The sequence below is a fragment of the Dermacentor albipictus genome, chromosome 1, assembly GCF_038994185.2.
Source record: "Dermacentor albipictus isolate Rhodes 1998 colony chromosome 1, USDA_Dalb.pri_finalv2, whole genome shotgun sequence".
Lineage (NCBI taxonomy): Eukaryota > Metazoa > Arthropoda > Arachnida > Ixodida > Ixodidae > Dermacentor > Dermacentor albipictus.
The window spans coordinates 222359665-222376765 of NC_091821.1; the positions used below are offsets into that span (position 1 = coordinate 222359665).

A 17101-nucleotide genomic window follows, 5' to 3' on the forward strand; every position below is an offset into this window, starting at 1 on the left:
CGATAACGATGCTGGGTTTAATTGGGCTCGGTCGGTCTGCACTCCGGACAGTAAAGGTTGTTCTTTGCATGTCTCCCGCGCTCTGTGTCGTCTCTGAGAGCCTCAGCTGGCCACTGGCTCTGAAGCCACGGCCCTGAGTCCACAATACATAGGTAGCCGATCGAAAAAAAAAAAACAAGAATGTCAGCATTAACTACTTTCTGTCCTTGTCAGTCGCGCTGCACTGTGTTATCATTAGAGTGGAGCTTCGCTGCGCCATCAACACACAGCACGCCGAGAGCTTTTATATTTGAAATTCACATGATGATGCAAATGGTGGCATTTGCCACCATTTGGCCAATAACTGAAACATGGCCAGTAACTAAACTGAATGAACCGAGTTATCGATAAAAAGAAAATGAATACAGAAGCGAATAACGCCGCGCATATTAATCAAACCAATGAATTCGCGTTCATATTATCAAGTAGATTGATCGCTGTTCGTCGAAACCACTCGGCCACGGTCCGAACCAGTAGGCACTGTGTATGGTTTGCGTTTGATTTTTGGTGAAAAAGTTATCAACACAGCGGTTATGGAACGAGTTTTTGATCATTTCGAGATGTGCTGTTGCGATGAGCGCTATGCGGTGGCTCTGAGCTTTCCGAAACGCCTTAGCCATTCCAATCACTCAACCGTAGTTCCTTCGCAAATTGTTGTTCTCTCCACAGAAATGCCTACAAATTGGACGATTCCCATACACAAGCGTCGCGCGTAATTAGTAATTAATTTTCGGCTGTGAAAACCAGGATGTCGATCATGTAAAGTATGGGAATGGCCATGCAGATTCTATTTCCTACGGTGGGGCCATGTTATTATTTAACGAAAAACGCCGATTTCCGACAGAAACTATGCCTGCTTGAATCTCATGGTTGCTAGAGACGCTGATTGTTTATGTCCTTAATTCCTGGTCTTGCTAGGGAGGGCCAGGCGTGCTATATATACAGGGGCTCTGCCACGGGGTCCGGAGCCAGGTCTTGTTACTTGTCGCGTTGCAAGACAAACTTTTGACATATTATGCAGCGCATACAAGACCCACGTGTCGTATTGAAGATCCGCTTCTTTCCCAACGTATCCATTGAGCACACACCACAAATAGTTGATGTCACGTTAATTTTTCACACGTACACATTGACAGCGACTTGTACACAATACTTCATTGAGATCGAGTAAAGTCCACCACCGTCTTCATCGCACAGAGTTGATTACATATAGCTCTGTGTTCACAAGCCTTCTTGAGCTGCGATGTAGCAATCTTGCTATTCTCTTGAGACGTTACTTTCATGAGAGATCGGGCCTTGCGTGTGTCACAACCAGTATTCCTTTATATCGCATCTGCGACTCTGAGGAACGTACCTGTTCAGGAAGTCATCCTGCAAGCGCCTTCCCTTTCCTCCTCCCAGAAAAAGAAGGAAGAAGTGGCCGTCCAATTAGACAGCGGTCACATCGTTACCTCACCAACGTCGTTTCGCTGAGAGGTGGACGAGCGGATTGCGTGCCCTGAGCAGCTTCCCTCGTTATTGCTCGCTCTTCTGATGGCCTTTCTGAACGCCATTAGACAGACGGGTGGAACCTCGGGCGGTTCTCTTGCACCGACAAGTGCGGGTCGCTGGGTCCACGGACGGCGGCCAATCGGATTCGGGCCGCCCCCACACGGCGCATTGTGCGCGCACTCGAACAGGATCCCGAGCGCGGAAAGGGGGAGGGGGGGGGGGGGGCACTCGGCGTCTCCATCGCGGCGAGCGCGCGACGTGTGTCCGCCCCCTTTCAAGAATTCGCGCCAGCGGGCCACTCTCGCTGGGCCGGCGCTCGGAAACGACCGCGTCACGACGGAGCCATTGACTTTAACAACAAAGCGTTCAGGTAAAACACTGACGACGTGCGCGCTCTTTCAAGGAGAAGCTGCTGCGCAACATTGAAAAATGGTATGTCATTATCCGCGTTCTCATTCAAAAGAAGACTGCCGCGCATGGCGGTGAGGCGAAGCTCGCTCCGCCCGTCGAATCGAGCGCCCCCTCTCCTCTTCTTAACGTCTGAGGCGGCGGCGATAGCCATCGCCTTATCTGATCGGCGCTGGGCAGCGCGCGCGCCACGCACTTGTATACGATGCGCGCGGCGCAACAACCGGGGGCCTTAATACCGGTGTTTTCGCCACCATTAGCCCTTTTTGTTTCCTTGTCTTGGCCCATTGGAGGGGATGGGCTCGCCAACAGCTCCCTCGGCTGGAAACAATTTGGACAAGTGCGGCGGCGTTTCTTGATCTTGGCCGCTCTGCGCGCGCCGTCGTGGGGGGAAGGGAGCGGGCGGCCTGCTTTTGAACCACCGCCGCAGCCACGCGGCGACCCAGTCGCGGTGGCCGCCGCTCGGCTATATACGTAGGCGCCGCGGAACACGCGTTCTGCATTTCCGGCAGTATCGTCGTTTAGAGAGTCCCCTACTGTCCTCTCCACTCACACCCTCTTCCGAGTCCGTTCCTCCCCGAACTTCTCTTAGCGTCCGCGTGGAAAACGTTGTCGCTCGTCGTTAGCCCAATTTTTTTTTTCTTTTTCTTCCTCCGGCCGACATTCCTGGCGTGCAAGAGAAGCACAGCCGACTCTTCCTGTGCCTGTAGTCCAATCACAGGACAACACTTGATTCTACTATGTAGCGTTCCGCGAGTGGTGCGTAAGACTTAAGTGATTTGCGTGGCGCTATGGATCTGGGTAATTACAATTAAAGTTGCTCCGCATTGAAGAATTATTGCTGCTACTGCGAGAAAGCTTCATCACAGCCTTAACTCCGTCATCAGCGAATAATCCATAATGTATTTTGAAGAGTATGAAAAAATAAAAGAAAAATATATAACAAGACTAAACACGGTTGTCGTCGTCGTTGTCAGCGGGCCCTTTGATTCAAGTTTGTATTTCAAACTGACTATGCACCCGCTCGCCCGAGCAGTAAGAAGCGGAACCGCACAGCCCTACTTTGTATTGAGGTAGTTAGCGACCATATACACCGGCTTATCAAGGCGTTAACCCTTTTTTTAAGTTCTAGTAAATTTATAATCACGTTTATATCTCTTATGTTCGTGTTCTTCTGCCATATTTTGCACTCCAGCTTCTCTAATCACATAGATCATCATCATCATCATCATGGTTGATGGCAAGCATTCGAACGGCTTTCTCACATAGTTTCCCACCACATAGAGCATTCCCGCATTGTGATGATGCAAACAAATTTCAACTTCAACTTCAACCTAGATATGTATCGGGGATCACTCCACGCTAAACGGCTGCACCTGTTCTTAAGTAAAAAACTCTTGCTTGGGCTAGTTGGTTCATGCTTGAAGTAGTAAAGGCAAGGCGCAGAAGACTAGGACTCAAGAAGAAGAACACAAACGACAGGACCCGGTCCTGTCGTTTGTGTTCATCTTCTTGAGTCTTGGTCTTCTGCGCCTTGCCTTTACTACTTCAAACCTGTTCTTAAGTCACCCGGGTGGGGCAACAGGCTGGCTCTACAGACGAAGTTGGCATTTTCACGTAAGAAAGATTCTCGGCACGTAAAGCGTAAACGCAGTTTCGACCAGAACTACCCGGGTTGGTGGAGGTATATTAAGCCGGCTCCAATGCACGACTACCGGGTGTGACGAAAAAGCGCTGGAAGGGACGAGGCAGAGGACGCAGCACGACGGGCGCTCACGTCCGCGCTCGCACATCGACGGCTCCGGGCAGAGTGGACTGAAACAACGAGGCCGTGACCCAGGGGGACGTGTTCAAGGAAAGCTGAAATCTAACAAAGCACCGAAAGCGAAAGGCCCAGGACGCGTGCGCACAGACACGCACACACACACACAACGGAGTGCAGTGGCCGCGGGGTGCGGACGCACGTTGGAACGGTAGTAGACAGCTCGGACCACGGCAGGGGCCCATTATGGCGGCGTTGGGGGAGAAGGTGTGGGTGTCAGCGCCAGTGGCCGCGGTCGCCATAGCAATGGCTCTGCCAATCGCCGGCCACGAGCGCCGGTGGGCGAAGGGAAGCGAGGCGACGCGGCGGCGCGGCCACACCAGCACGCACTCGATGCGAGCGATTAACCAGAACCGTGAGCAGACCGGTCTTGCCGTTTGCCTCTTGATTAATTATTTCCGAGGGGAGTCTGGTCCGCTGCTCCACGAACGAGGCGAGGTGTGCGCCGCGTCTCGCTCCGTTATTTTCATTTTTGTCGCCCACGGCTGCCTTGTTTTCTGTTTCGCACGCTTCTGGGTCTGCCCTTTTGATTTTAGTGCTTCTTTCTCGCTGCCTTTTAGCCACATCAAAAGTGGCCGCGCAAGAAAGAGAGGGCGCGTCGTTACGCTCATGAGATTATACGTATTTATAGCCGCGCAGCGAACCGGTCGCAAGCACAAAAAAGCACGAAGTGCCCGTAAACAGGGAGGCGACGATAGTCCGCATTAACGCTGTCCTTATAGAGATAGTGCAGGGAAACATTACAAATCGGTAGCGTGGACTTCATTTTCAAATATATCATTACTTTCGTTACTTTTTTTTCGCTGGAATACTGGGGCACTTCATTCAAATTGTAGTTAAGTCTGGCTTTTGAAATTTTCGTCGCTGTATGCTCTCAGAATACCAACTATATAAGCTTCAAACAGTGAACGGGAGACGTCGAAGCCAATCACGACGATGTTAGGAGTAGTAGTAGTAGCAGTAGTAGTAGTAATGGGTGTACCGAGTGAAAAGAGAAAAGGGGCAGTAACTTTTCCACACGAAGGACATCTGCAGCACTGCTGAGGAGGAGAAGCGATGCTCAAAAGATGGGCGAGAGAAGACGAAGTCGAGAGAGGGATGGCGCACCACAGATAGATAGATAGATAGATAGATAGATAGATAGATAGATAGATAGATAGATAGATAGATAGATAGATAGATAGATAGATAGATAGATAGATAGATAGATAGATAGATAGATAGATAGATAGATAGATAGATAGATAGATAGATAGATAGATAGATAGATAGATAGATAGATAGATAGATAGATAGATAGATAGATAGATAGATAGATAGATAGATAGATAGATAGATAGATAGATAGATAGATAGATAGATAGATAGATAGATAGATAGATAGATAGATAGATAGATAGATAGATAGATAGATAGATAGATAGATAGATAGATAGATAGATAGATAGATAGATAGATAGATAGATAGATAGATAGATAGATAGATAGATAGATAGATAGATAGATAGATAGATAGATAGATAGATAGATAGATAGATAGATAGATAGATAGATAGATAGATAGATAGATAGATAGATAGATAGATAGCAAATAAGCAAACAGCGGCTTACATGTTTGCTTGACCAAATGTTACTTTCAAGAATATTATATAGAGATAGATCTACTATACGGCCAGACTCACTTTCAGGAGTTGCAATTACGAGGATTTTCCAAGAACGGGCTATATACCATCCGTCATAATCTAAGTAGTGCGCATTTTGCATTGCGCCGTGCGCACTTCTGCAGTTATATATGGTTCTTGGCAGTATATGCGAGGGTACTTAATAGGCGAATAGTACTTATCACTTCCTGCTCCTTCATGCAGCACCGCGGTGTCCTTAAACCCATTCAGCGTGACGGGCCGGCAGCCAATAACATCGCGCCTAATTGCCCCCGACTCTCCTTTCCCGAACATGCCCATGCCTCCTCCCTCGAATTCGGTCCCCCAGTGCACCTTATTTTTTGCCGCGCCGTATTCTTTCTTCGCAAACTGGCCCTAATGGCCTCGCAACGACCGGTGCCACGGGCGTCCGTGTAGGGAAAATAATAAACGGCGCAGAAGCGCGCTCTGTACGTGTCCCCTGGATAAGCGCGCCGCGCTGACACCGACCGCCCACCCGCGACTGGTCCTAGTGGAGCCGCTGCTGCGCTCATGGGAGCCGATTTACGTCGGCGTCAAATCGAGCGTCGTCGGAGTGCGACCGCGCGGTCACGTCAGCCGCTCTGCGCGCTACAGAACGACGCCCGGCTATGTGTGGGCGTGAGCGGTAGATGGCGGCATCGTGAACCGCGCTGCGAGCGCGTGCACCGTCGCGGGGGCGCTGAGCTCGGCCCAGGCGCTGCCTGCATGCGTAAGTGCGGTGGGGAAAGAAAGAAATAGAAAACAGGTTTCATTTTACGAGCGCATTATATGGGCCACGGGTTCGCGCTATTATAGGAGCCAAACTTGCTTCGGTGCGAACTAGCTGGGGCGATATATACCTCTTCTTTCGCATAAAGTAGGCGTCAACAGCAAAATAAAAAAAAAGAAAGGGGGGAGGGGGTAGCGCGGTAGCGGCGGTAGTTATGGCTTGTTTTCCAGATTGTTATATGTGCGTTTGGAAATTTCGTCGGTCGAACGTTCGGCGAGGCAGAGACGGAATAGCCGAGGAAACGGTATTCGTCGTGACAGCACGTTCGAAACGAGCCGCGCCGAAGTAGCATGTTTCAAAACAACGAAGCGATAAAACTCGGCGGGGGGGAAAAATCACGAAACTACAACACGGTGCTTCCATCTTGACAGCAAGCGGAAACTGCGATTATAGGTCGCGCGAGTATATAACGCTGTATAGCGTCTATTTTATTACTGCTGTCACTGCGATGTCCCTTGCAGAAATTTGTAGAGCTCTAACACGTATACCGTCGAAAAAGAAAAAAAAGAAGGAAAAGCTCGATTCTTTGTATCTCGTGAAACATCGTGACTTCGCACCGGACGTCCAATGAGGTGAAAGCATCATAAAACATAGACACATTAGCTTAAGTCCGCTAATTAAACGTTTGCTGGGCAGCGCCGCGACAGCACCATTATTCAAGGAAACCTCCCCAGCATCGTGCTAGGGCCACTTGCGTAGATGGCGTGAGTTAGCGCGCAGACAAATATTTCATGTCGTTGATGGCCTTGAGACTGTGCGACATGTCACCGGCAAAGAAACAGCACTTGCCAGATTGCATTGATAACACGATCGAATGTGCCCACGGTCCGGAAGTTTCAAAAGTATTAGTCGAATGAGTGCGCCCACATGAAAACCACTGCCCCAAATTTATCGCAGCGACCACTTACAATAGTAACTACGCACTCTATATATTATATTTATGTGAACGTTCGCTTTGTGCTTTCTGCGAACGACTGGCTTGAGCGAGCGCCTTTGACTCTGTACGTCCACGCACGTCTCTCTACCCCCTTCTCTCTCTTTCTCTCCCTTCTTTCTATTCCCCTTTTCCCTTCCCCAGCGCAGCGTACACTGTAAATAATTTACACCCTTAAAAGTGAAAAAGGGTGTAAATGTGTCTATAGCTCACACCCTTAGGGTGTTATTTATATAACTGACACCCTAAAGGTGCGAGTTATATTTTACACCATTTTTCACTTTTAAGGGTGTAAATTATTTTACAGTGATAGCCAACTGGAATCTTTACTCGTTAACATCCCTGCTTTCCTCTTATCTCTCTCTCTCTCTCTCACACACACACACACACTTTCTTTCTTGTTTAAAACTTATACATTATGAAATAACGGTAGTTTTCAACCATGGCGCTACATTTTCAGCCGCTATCGATGATACCGTAGCGGATGCGCGAAGCGAGGGGGTTTCTATAGTTCTTCGCAGAAGCGTATTGTTGGCTCATACAAAGATCTACACAAGTTTTGCAAAGCGCACTGTAGATTTCAGGGGCCGAATATACGAAGGTTCTTGTTCGTATACAAGTGCTCTTTGCTATTGGCCAGTCACCTTCGCTAATGATATCTCCGACATCACGATTGTCTGTAATCTGCTCTTACAAACAATTCTATAGCGTAAGAACTTTCTTTATGAATACGGGTCCTGATTCCTGGCTGCACTTTCTTTTTGCGTGCGAGTCAACAATCCTTCCGAGACGCGCCATATTTACAGACGCTCCCCATACGTGCACACAGCTCGTCCACGACCCAAGCCTACCGGCGTATCGCCGCCCCGTGTAGCCTTTCTCGCGTGTGTGCGTGGCCGTGATAGCGCTTGCAAATGCTGTTCGCGGCGCGAGCCGGCTACGCTGGGCAGCGGCGAATTGCGCGGCCGGCTATTGCGGCCCTAACGAGCGCAGCATGCACAGCCCGACTCGCGCCTCCTCTCTGCCCGCCTTCGCCTGTGGTCTCCGCGGCTCGACGCTGCGCGCGAAAAGGCGACCCGGCGGCGGCAAAGCTGCCGCGAGCATGAATTTGGCAAAGCCACGCGCCGGCGGCTAGCAAAAGGAGAGCCGCCGCCGAAGATACATCCCAGCACCGACGACGCCCCGAAGAGCCAGGTCAACCGTTGCCGCTCGGCCCGGGGGACGCGCTGCTGCAGACTTGGGTTTCCACGACGATGATTGCGCAGCTGTCAGACCTGTCAGAATCACGGTCAACACTACCGACGGCCCATTACAGCGTCAGTTTCGTCGCTCTCCCTCGCCCGCCAGCGCCGTATATAGGAAGCGGTGTGCGCCCCCCTTTAAAGGTGTCTGCAAATTGGACATCTCCTGAGTAATTCGGGGTACAATTTCCACAGCCGAGCCTCTCGACGCCCGGCGGCGCCGGGCGGCAGTCGCTCGTCACACGCACCGCGCGCGCGCGCGTGCGTGCCCCCGAAAAAGTGTGACTGAAGAGCATTCAGCGCCCGATACAAAAGGAGCCGTCGCGAGAGCCGCCCGATAACGCGCTGCCCGCGACCGCCGCAGACGACGCTGACGCGCCGCTGCAGGGCTATGGCCGAGTGCCCAGACCATTTCCTTTCTTTCTTTCTTTCTTTCTTTCTTTCTTTATTTCTTTCTTTCTTTCTTTGAGAATGTCTTTTTATTTTTGCTCTCTCAGAGAGATACCTCCCTCTCAGAGGAGCAGTGCAGGGCGAGCCTCCATCACCCCCGGCGCGTTGAAAAGAGGAATATCGGCCCGGCGAAACGACTTCGCACCGACGGACGAAATGCAGAGCAATTTTGTTATCAGCGCATTTTTCTCTTCTTCAAAGGATAAACTGGTCGGTCCGCGTGAATCGCAGAGAAGAAACGAGACGAGCAGACGGCACCGGTGCGCAGGAGAGCACGCCTGTGAAAGTGCGCGTCAGCCAAGGCTCGCGAGGTTCCATGCGCCGTGTGCACTGCAGGCGAGCTCTCGCTGTGCACGGCTGACCCGTGCACATTCGCAATTCTAACGAGAGGCGCGCAGCAGGGATGAAGCTACTCTGGTCCGTGCATATATGCCTCAGAAAAAAAGGTCGCGCCAGGCGTTGTGATAAGGAGATCAGAACAGAGCACGCGTCAATATTGCTATACGTACTTCCGTCTTTGCCCCTTTAACTTTCAGAACAATTCTGATCAGCCTTTCTTTCCCGACGCGCTGTATCTTAGTGGTTACTTCAGCGCCGTCTTTCTTGAAAAAGGACATGTACCTAAATGCAACAATATGTATATTATGAGCTTCTGTGGACGCGAGTGTCGTGCGCAGCTTGACGAATTATGCGCGTGTTGACTCCCCTTTCCAATCTGTGCCCACCTCCTGACACTTGCACGGCGCCTTTAAGGGTCGAAGCTGCTATACTGAGCGCGTGCAGCCTACTTGTACCTCATACGGTGTACATACGTGCTGTGGCAGCCGTCGCCAGACAGCAACTATGACGCCACTGACACATACCTCACAGAACGCTCCATTCACCTCTCGTGTTTTCATGTTTTCTTCTCGCGCGTGAAATACGTGCAGTCGGGACGCTGCCGTTCTTCCTACTGAATACGTGAGAATATCTGACGTATGACAGGTAGCAGCAACACTTTGACGGGCGCTAAAGGAAAACTTACATAGACGGCGAGGGTTACCGCGGCCAGAGGTGGTCGGGGCGGCTCACTCGGACGGAAAAAAAGGAAAGACGAAAAGACATATATATAGATATTTACAAGAAGTCAGTCGAGCGCAGGCGCTTCCCCAAGCGTCCGCTTCGAAACAAGGCCCAATTACGGGGTGGCGCTTCAGGGTCGAAGTTATTTTATTTTTACATATCAATTAGCCGAGAGTGACGGGCCCGCGATGGGCCCCGAATAATGAAGTTGCGCGTCTGCCTCTGGCCGGCCGTTTCGCGAACCTCTCGCCTGCGCTACAGCACCCCTCTCCTGCGCCCCAACCCCCTTGCTTTTCCATGGACTCGTGCAGTCAGCCAAGCCTTGACCCCCAAAGCGCGCCTCCTCGTCATGTGTTTGATCCGCCAATTATCATTACGCGAGAATGCTCAATGGCCGGGATATTAATGCCGGCCCCGAGGCACCGTCGCCAATCTCCATCGGCTCCGAGGTCTTTCTGCAGCATACGAGGCTGCAGTATACACTGCCGCTTCGTCGCCGGCGGATAGGACATAAATCAGATAGCTCATTTAGGTGCATGAACAAAAACAAGCGGCTGTTGGCAATGCAAACTTGGTTTTCGCCCCTGCTTGACCTCCATAATTCCGCGCCGTACAGCTGAATGAATGGTTCTGAAAAAGAAATTTAAAGAAATAACATAAAAGCCGTGAAAGTTACCAGTGCCACAATATGTATAACAATCCTGCCCCTTTCCATCCATCGCGTGGAAAATATTACACTAACAGTAAGCGATTTTTCTTTACTAACTCTTTATTCGCAGGTTGAGCAGTTCGTGCATGGCGCAAGAGAAAAAGATCACTAACATCATTTGTATATATAGGAGGAACGGGATCTTACTACATCGTGCTATTCAAGACCTATGTCTGTGCACGTTAAATGCCCTACGTTTGGCGTTACGCAGTCATTGACATTGTTTTCTTAATTGCTCTTAAAGCACTGTTGATGAAGAAAGAGACCTTGCCCTGCGTATCACAGTGGTCGCTATCATTTTTTGGCTTCTTATGTTTAATATTTCAACCCTTTCATCCTATAGCTTGTGGATGTATACGCGATGTATACGTGACACACAACGGTAAAATGTGATTAGCTGAACTTGGCGAACCAAAGTGAAATTCAACGTTGCCGATCTATCGTACGCCACTACACGCGAACGTAAAAACGGTCGTTAGTTGGCAGAACCGCGGTGGTACAGTGAGGCCTCGCCAACAAGCGGATAGCCAACATATCCGACGAGGCCATGATAGATCGTGAGAGTTGCAGCTTGCACATCTATATGCCCAACGCAGTAGAGACTATACCTTGCATAAAGAAACATGAAGGCGACGACATGCATGCAAATATCGCTTGAAAATAATCTTGAATGACAATAAACCTACGCCCCCTTCTTTCCCTCCCCCCCCCTTTATAAAAATAAAGGTTAAGAAAAACCAAAACAATACGGCAACAAGTCAGGAGAAAACTTGAGAAGCTGACTCCATGACAAGAAGCCAAAGCTCGCTTGTACTCGCAATAACCAGAACAAGTCGTCCTGAGCGGCAGTTGTATCCGGTAAAGTTTAACTAAGCCCCTTGTCGTCGCCGTTGTTGTTGCTAGCATAAGCCAATGTTGTCACCACGGAATGGTGCCTGCTACTCATTGTCACATGATAAAAATAGAAGCGTGTCACAGATGTTTCCAAACAATAAACAAGCGGTAGTACGGCAATAAAAAGTATACAGAACACCGCAAAGAGGGATTGCACATTATAAGATGTCTTGATCACAAAGTGCAAACCACAAATGCAATCAATATGATTGCTTACGAAAAGATAAAGAAACAGACTGAATGTCATTCTCACCGGAGACTGAACCTTCATATAGCTGCGTTTTTTTAAAATTCTGTTTCATCTTGAACTATAAATAGAGAGAGAGAGAGCTTAAGGTAACATGAATGTTAACATGTTATAATCGCGATTGTTTCCGCCCACTAATTATTATCAAGAATAGGTGCGTGCTGATGCCTCTTTTGTAGTTTATAAAAGGAAGCACTGACCGTTACGCGTCTTCTCATGCACGTGCGTACACCGCGGTTAAAATAATGCTTGCAGGCAATTTAATTGGCTTCATTAACAGACTTCGCGCCAAAACGGAAGCGTGTCAGTCGAAACAAGACAAAAACGATCACGATGCTTAGCAATGAAGTTTACTTAATATAAATTGAAAGCTAAAGACAGAGATACGCTCACACGCGCGCACGCGTTTACGCATCCGCGATTCATACCCATTCAGAGAAGGAAAAAAAAATATGTCATGGGTTCATTATATTTCGTGATTAATTAACGGGCGCCACGCTGGAGAGGACCCCTTCCGAAGAGCTTTCACAAATGAGGGAATTTTCATCCACGTGCGGTGTTTATTTCTCTTTATATTTCAGCGTGATAGCTTGGGCCGTGATTACGAATATTACAATATCTATATGCGATAACGTGCAGTGATACTGGAGGGGTCCCGGAAGATATTGCATTCTCTCCCTCTCTCTCACACTTCCTTCCTTTTTTTTTCTGTTTCGTTTGACGCTGCTCCCACAGTATACGCTGCAGGTCAAGTAGAGCAGTACCTTTTTAATTTGCTCGATGCTACCGCGTGCTTGGCACAACACTTAGAGAAAGAAAACCGTTATATATTCTGACCCGTCACAGAGCGCGTGAAAGAAAGACTCAAAAGAAAGATTAAAAAAGGGGGGGGGGGGAAGCAGTCGCGCAGCACATATACACGTTCGCATCCAGCGGCAAAATTGCGCGCGCTCCGAGCTCGGTGTCTTATTATAGCTCGCGGACAGGACGCACGAGTGGCGGGAACAGGGCGACACCTTCGCGCCTCGCGCTTACAGCTGTCAGAGTGACAGGCGACGCGTTTCAACCCCGGTGAGCGGAAGTCGCGGCAGGAGATGCATGGGACGGAAGCCCTTCGGGGCCTCGCGAAAGAAGAGTCGCCTCACTTGCGCATACAGGCTCCGCGGGGCCAACGAAATGGCCGATAGGGAACTTCCTTGGATTGACGGGTGCCTATAATACAAAACCTCGAAACGAATTCGCATCCGACCAGGAAAATAGCTAAGTCGTGTCCGATATTCCTTGTAAGAATGTATTCTTTACACGCTAATACGGGTTAGAAAAGTTTTAGATCTGCTTCATTATGTACTATAATTTGTTATATCAAACCGCCTTAGTTGTATCGAGACTCGACTGTACGTTTGGGACTTTTTGTGGCTGTGTGTTTGCGTGCGTGCGTTGAGGATACGTCATATTCCAACTTACGCATAGATCTTTCTCCTCACAGTGCGCCTTCGCCCTCCAATACGCATCCTTACCTTTGCCTTTCATGTTTCTTGTATTAGGCCTTTGAGCCATCCCTTGAAAAACAATAACGTTCGTCGATCAATAAATTGCACCCGAATCGCGCTTCGTTTGATATCACTGGATGTCAATACCTCATCTTCTCCAGTTGACACTCCTGACGACCTGGCACCTATTAACGTGATCCTAAGTGTGATCGTTTTAGCCTTCCGCTGCTATCGAAGCGCTGCCAGCGAGACAAGGATTCGATAACTTGTGCTGTACAGGAGAACGCCATAACCACTGAGTTATATATATGGATGAAGGTTGTCTGCTCTTGGAAACTTAACATTGGTTGCTGCTCGATTATGTAACGCACCAAGGAAAAATGGTTTTGGCCAAGGATTACAAAATTCGGGTTGTAAAGTTAATATCAGGCATATTAAGTTTAAAAGACGTTTCAGGACGTATAAGTTATTCTTCAACAGTTACATAAAGGCAATATTACCGAAACATGGGCCCGCATTCACAAAACTTCCCCTAACTTCTCCTATAGCGTCTCCTCGTTAGCCGGCGCTGGCAGCTTATTCACTTACGAAAGCGATTCAGGGGAGGTATTCTTTCGGGGATGCGATCACTTTCGCGAAATTTCGCGTCACCCGGCACTGGACGCGACGGCGTGTGCGGTTGGCAATTTTTCTTACGTTGCCCTCTAAGCTGGCTATCATTGCGCAGTACCAGAAACGCCGTCGGCTGTGGACTGAGACGCGTCCGGTGCCCAGTCAAGCGAAATTTCGTGGACGTGATCCTCTCCGCGAAAGTGATCGCTCGAGAATACCGCCCCAAATGATCGCTGGAGGGAGCAACGGCCAATCGCGGATGACACTTACGTAAGAGACGTCAAAGGCTTCGTGAACACGCGCAATGGGGCCCGCCGTTACTTATCCTGCTAAATTTTCGAAAACTTTTTTTGCCGGACATAAATTACAGTTTTTGTGCGGTTGTGTCCATTCTGCCGGCATTTCACTCTCAATACATTGTACTATCACTGCGGAATTTTTTCGACCAAGAGCAGCGCATGGTGCTATTGGGAGGCAGTGGTATGCTAACATTGAGCGCTCACTTTCAGCATAGAGATAGATTATGGTGAGTCGAGTGGATGTAGCCTGTTAAATATATTTCCCCATCTAATGTATAGATGAAGGCATACTTGTGCAAACTGCTCCGTGTTGCGGTCAGTGGACTGATGTGTTTTTTTATAAACAGAACTGCACTATACATTATAACTTAACTATCAAAGAGGACCTCCAGAAGGCCCTCTGGCCTATATTACGTATTTGACTCAGCATTCCTTAGTATGACAGCACGACCCTGCGTACTGACCGCAGATATATTAGAGAAAGGGTCGAGAATCAGGCCCTCAAAGTTTTATTTCATAATAAAAAGAAATTCGGATCAACAAGAACGATGTATTATTGAGCTTTACGCAAAAAGTACAAACTGCTGCATACGCTCTACAAGAACAACAACAGCCAACAATATTAATATCATTATTAATAAAAATAAGGAAGCAATGGGCAGGAGGGAGCCCGCGCGCTAAGCACGAGAACGCTGGTGAAGAATTCACGAGAGCCTCGACACCGGAGACACGGCGGCGGCGCGGGCGCATATATATATAATGCATGGAGCAGCAGCGTTGCAGCGTCCGAGCCCAACAAAGTTGGGGGGAGAAGCGCACTCACGGGCTCTTTTGGCACGGCTGTTCCCGCCACTTATCCCCGGCAAGCTCACGTGACTGGCCTTTTCTGTGCTTTAAAATGCGTGAAACAAAACGGGGAGGGCGGTCCCCGCCGGCGGGCGAGACAAAAACACGGACAAGTATATACGGCTGCAGCCCAGGCGAGAGAGCGTCGGAAATTACAATTAGCCAGTCGTCGCACGGCGCCACGCTCCCGCGCCCGCGCTTCTGTCGCCAGCCGCTTTGCTTGGGCTTCGCTGCGACTCGCCGAGGCCCGCAGCGCAGCAGCCATCGTCCTCCCGAGACGCGCGCGCTCTGCTGCTTTCTTTTCTTTCTTTCCCCTTCTCTCTCTCTCCCTCGGTTTCGCTCACCTTACTCGAACGGAGGAACGTTCCCATTCGCACGGTGCGGCGTTTGGCGCGAAAATAAAAGTGAGAACGCGCACTTCTAGGTAATGATAGCGGACGGCTTAGCATAAGTCAGCACGTTCAACGTTAAATGGGGGGAGAGAGTGAGGAAAAAAAAAACGAGGGAAAGCGCACGATTCGTGCGCCTCTGAGTGCTTTGTTTAGTTATTCGTACTACGCTCGTTGTCACTTTAATTAAAGCCTCCAGTTTCTCCTTGGTCTGTCACTCATTGTTTCGTTCTCCTTTATTTGCGTTTTTTTTTTCTTTCCCTCTACCTCGACGTCTTACGTTCGCCGAAGCTGAAATTCGTTCACTCTACTCGATTTGGTTCAGCTCTGTTCGCTCATATTTCCTGACGTGCGCCATCGATCCCGCGGCACCCGCTCCTCCTAACGTGTCCTCGTTATACGCCCTGCAGTGCGCGCGTCGCGTTCCGGCAGTCTTAATGCTGGGCTGTCCTCCTTAAACGAGATCATTACGACGTGGCCTTGTCCATCGAAGCTTCGTAAAGTTTTCGTACTTTCGCCTTCGGGCCTGAAAAAGGTACCGTCATTATTATTACCCTCCCTTTTTTTTTTGAATATTCACGAGCTTGCTCCATGCCTCTGTATAAAAAAAAAAGAAAAAAGAATCACGTTCATAAAATGAAGGCTTCGCGATCTGGCTCTCCATTTATTTGTTGACTTTCACTGCGTGCCGTTTAACCCACAGCTCCGAGTGAAAAAGTTCTGGGTGGCATGAACACAGTAATGATAATGCCATTAAACTAACCTGACACGTTAACTACAGAATAAGTGCAGTTTCGAATGTGAAATAAACTTTGCGAATAAAGCTCCCGACAAGAGCCACCCTACCTTGCTCTTACTATAATGGACTACGGTATTCCGCCGTCATAGATGCCAGGAAAAGCTGCAGGTACACGTCAGTCATAGACTATGTGTAAGCTGTGTAGAAATAGACAAGGAAGGAAGAAAGAAACATGGAAGTAAGCAAGCAAACAAACAAACAAGCAGAGCGGTTCCTTTAAAAGCAACGGATTCAGCTTCCTTTCAGAAGCACTCCGAATATGCGCGCAAAACCCGACGAGCACGTCTAGCTTGGTGGGTATACAATATGCAAAGTGATTCTGTTCCTTGCGGTCCCGCCAGCTGAACATGGGTGCTCTGTAGGCGGCGTAACTGCACCTGTCATTTAACTTACATTCACGACACCGTATAAATAACTCTAAGTGGGCAACATTTCGGACGTACCTCTCGCCGCAGGGGCCTCAGTGCCTATGTATAGGAGACGGCGTGGCTGCGCGTCGACAGCAGCGCGCGCCGGGCAAGGAAAGGAGGCCGCTGCCGCGCGGAGCCCCGTTTATCTGCGCGCTCGACGCGAGCGAAGCGAGGGGAAGGCAGCTCATCGAAATGCGGCGCATGTCGCGCCGCTCGGTCGTCCGCTCCATAGAGCTCGGCAAACAGAGATTGCTGTCGGGATTTCGAACAGCTCCGCGCGCGTTGTCAACGCGCGCACGCATGTCGGATTCCTGAGGCGGAGGCGTTTTGCTCATTCATGGCCAGTCGCCTCGCCAACGGCGCGATTAGCATAAAACGCGCGTCAGCGCGTCATGGGCGCCGTTGTCGCCGCGTGTCGATGGCGGAGCCGAGCGCGACGTGTGCGTTGGTGATTAACGGCTTCCTCGGCGTGTTTACCGAGGCGCCCTCGCGCTGCTGCTGACGCCGC

The 17101-nt window shown here is 49.6% G+C and overlaps 2 protein-coding genes across 4 annotated transcripts in view; one reads left to right on the plus strand and one right to left on the minus strand.

Annotated features, from left to right (window-relative positions):
• Positions 1 to 17101, plus strand: part of LOC135919898 (uncharacterized) — a 392168-nt gene that overhangs the window by 275670 nt on the left and 99397 nt on the right. The window lies entirely within an intron of this gene.
• Positions 1 to 17101, minus strand: part of LOC135919897 (transcription factor LBX2-like) — a 169841-nt gene that overhangs the window by 30614 nt on the left and 122126 nt on the right. The window lies entirely within an intron of this gene.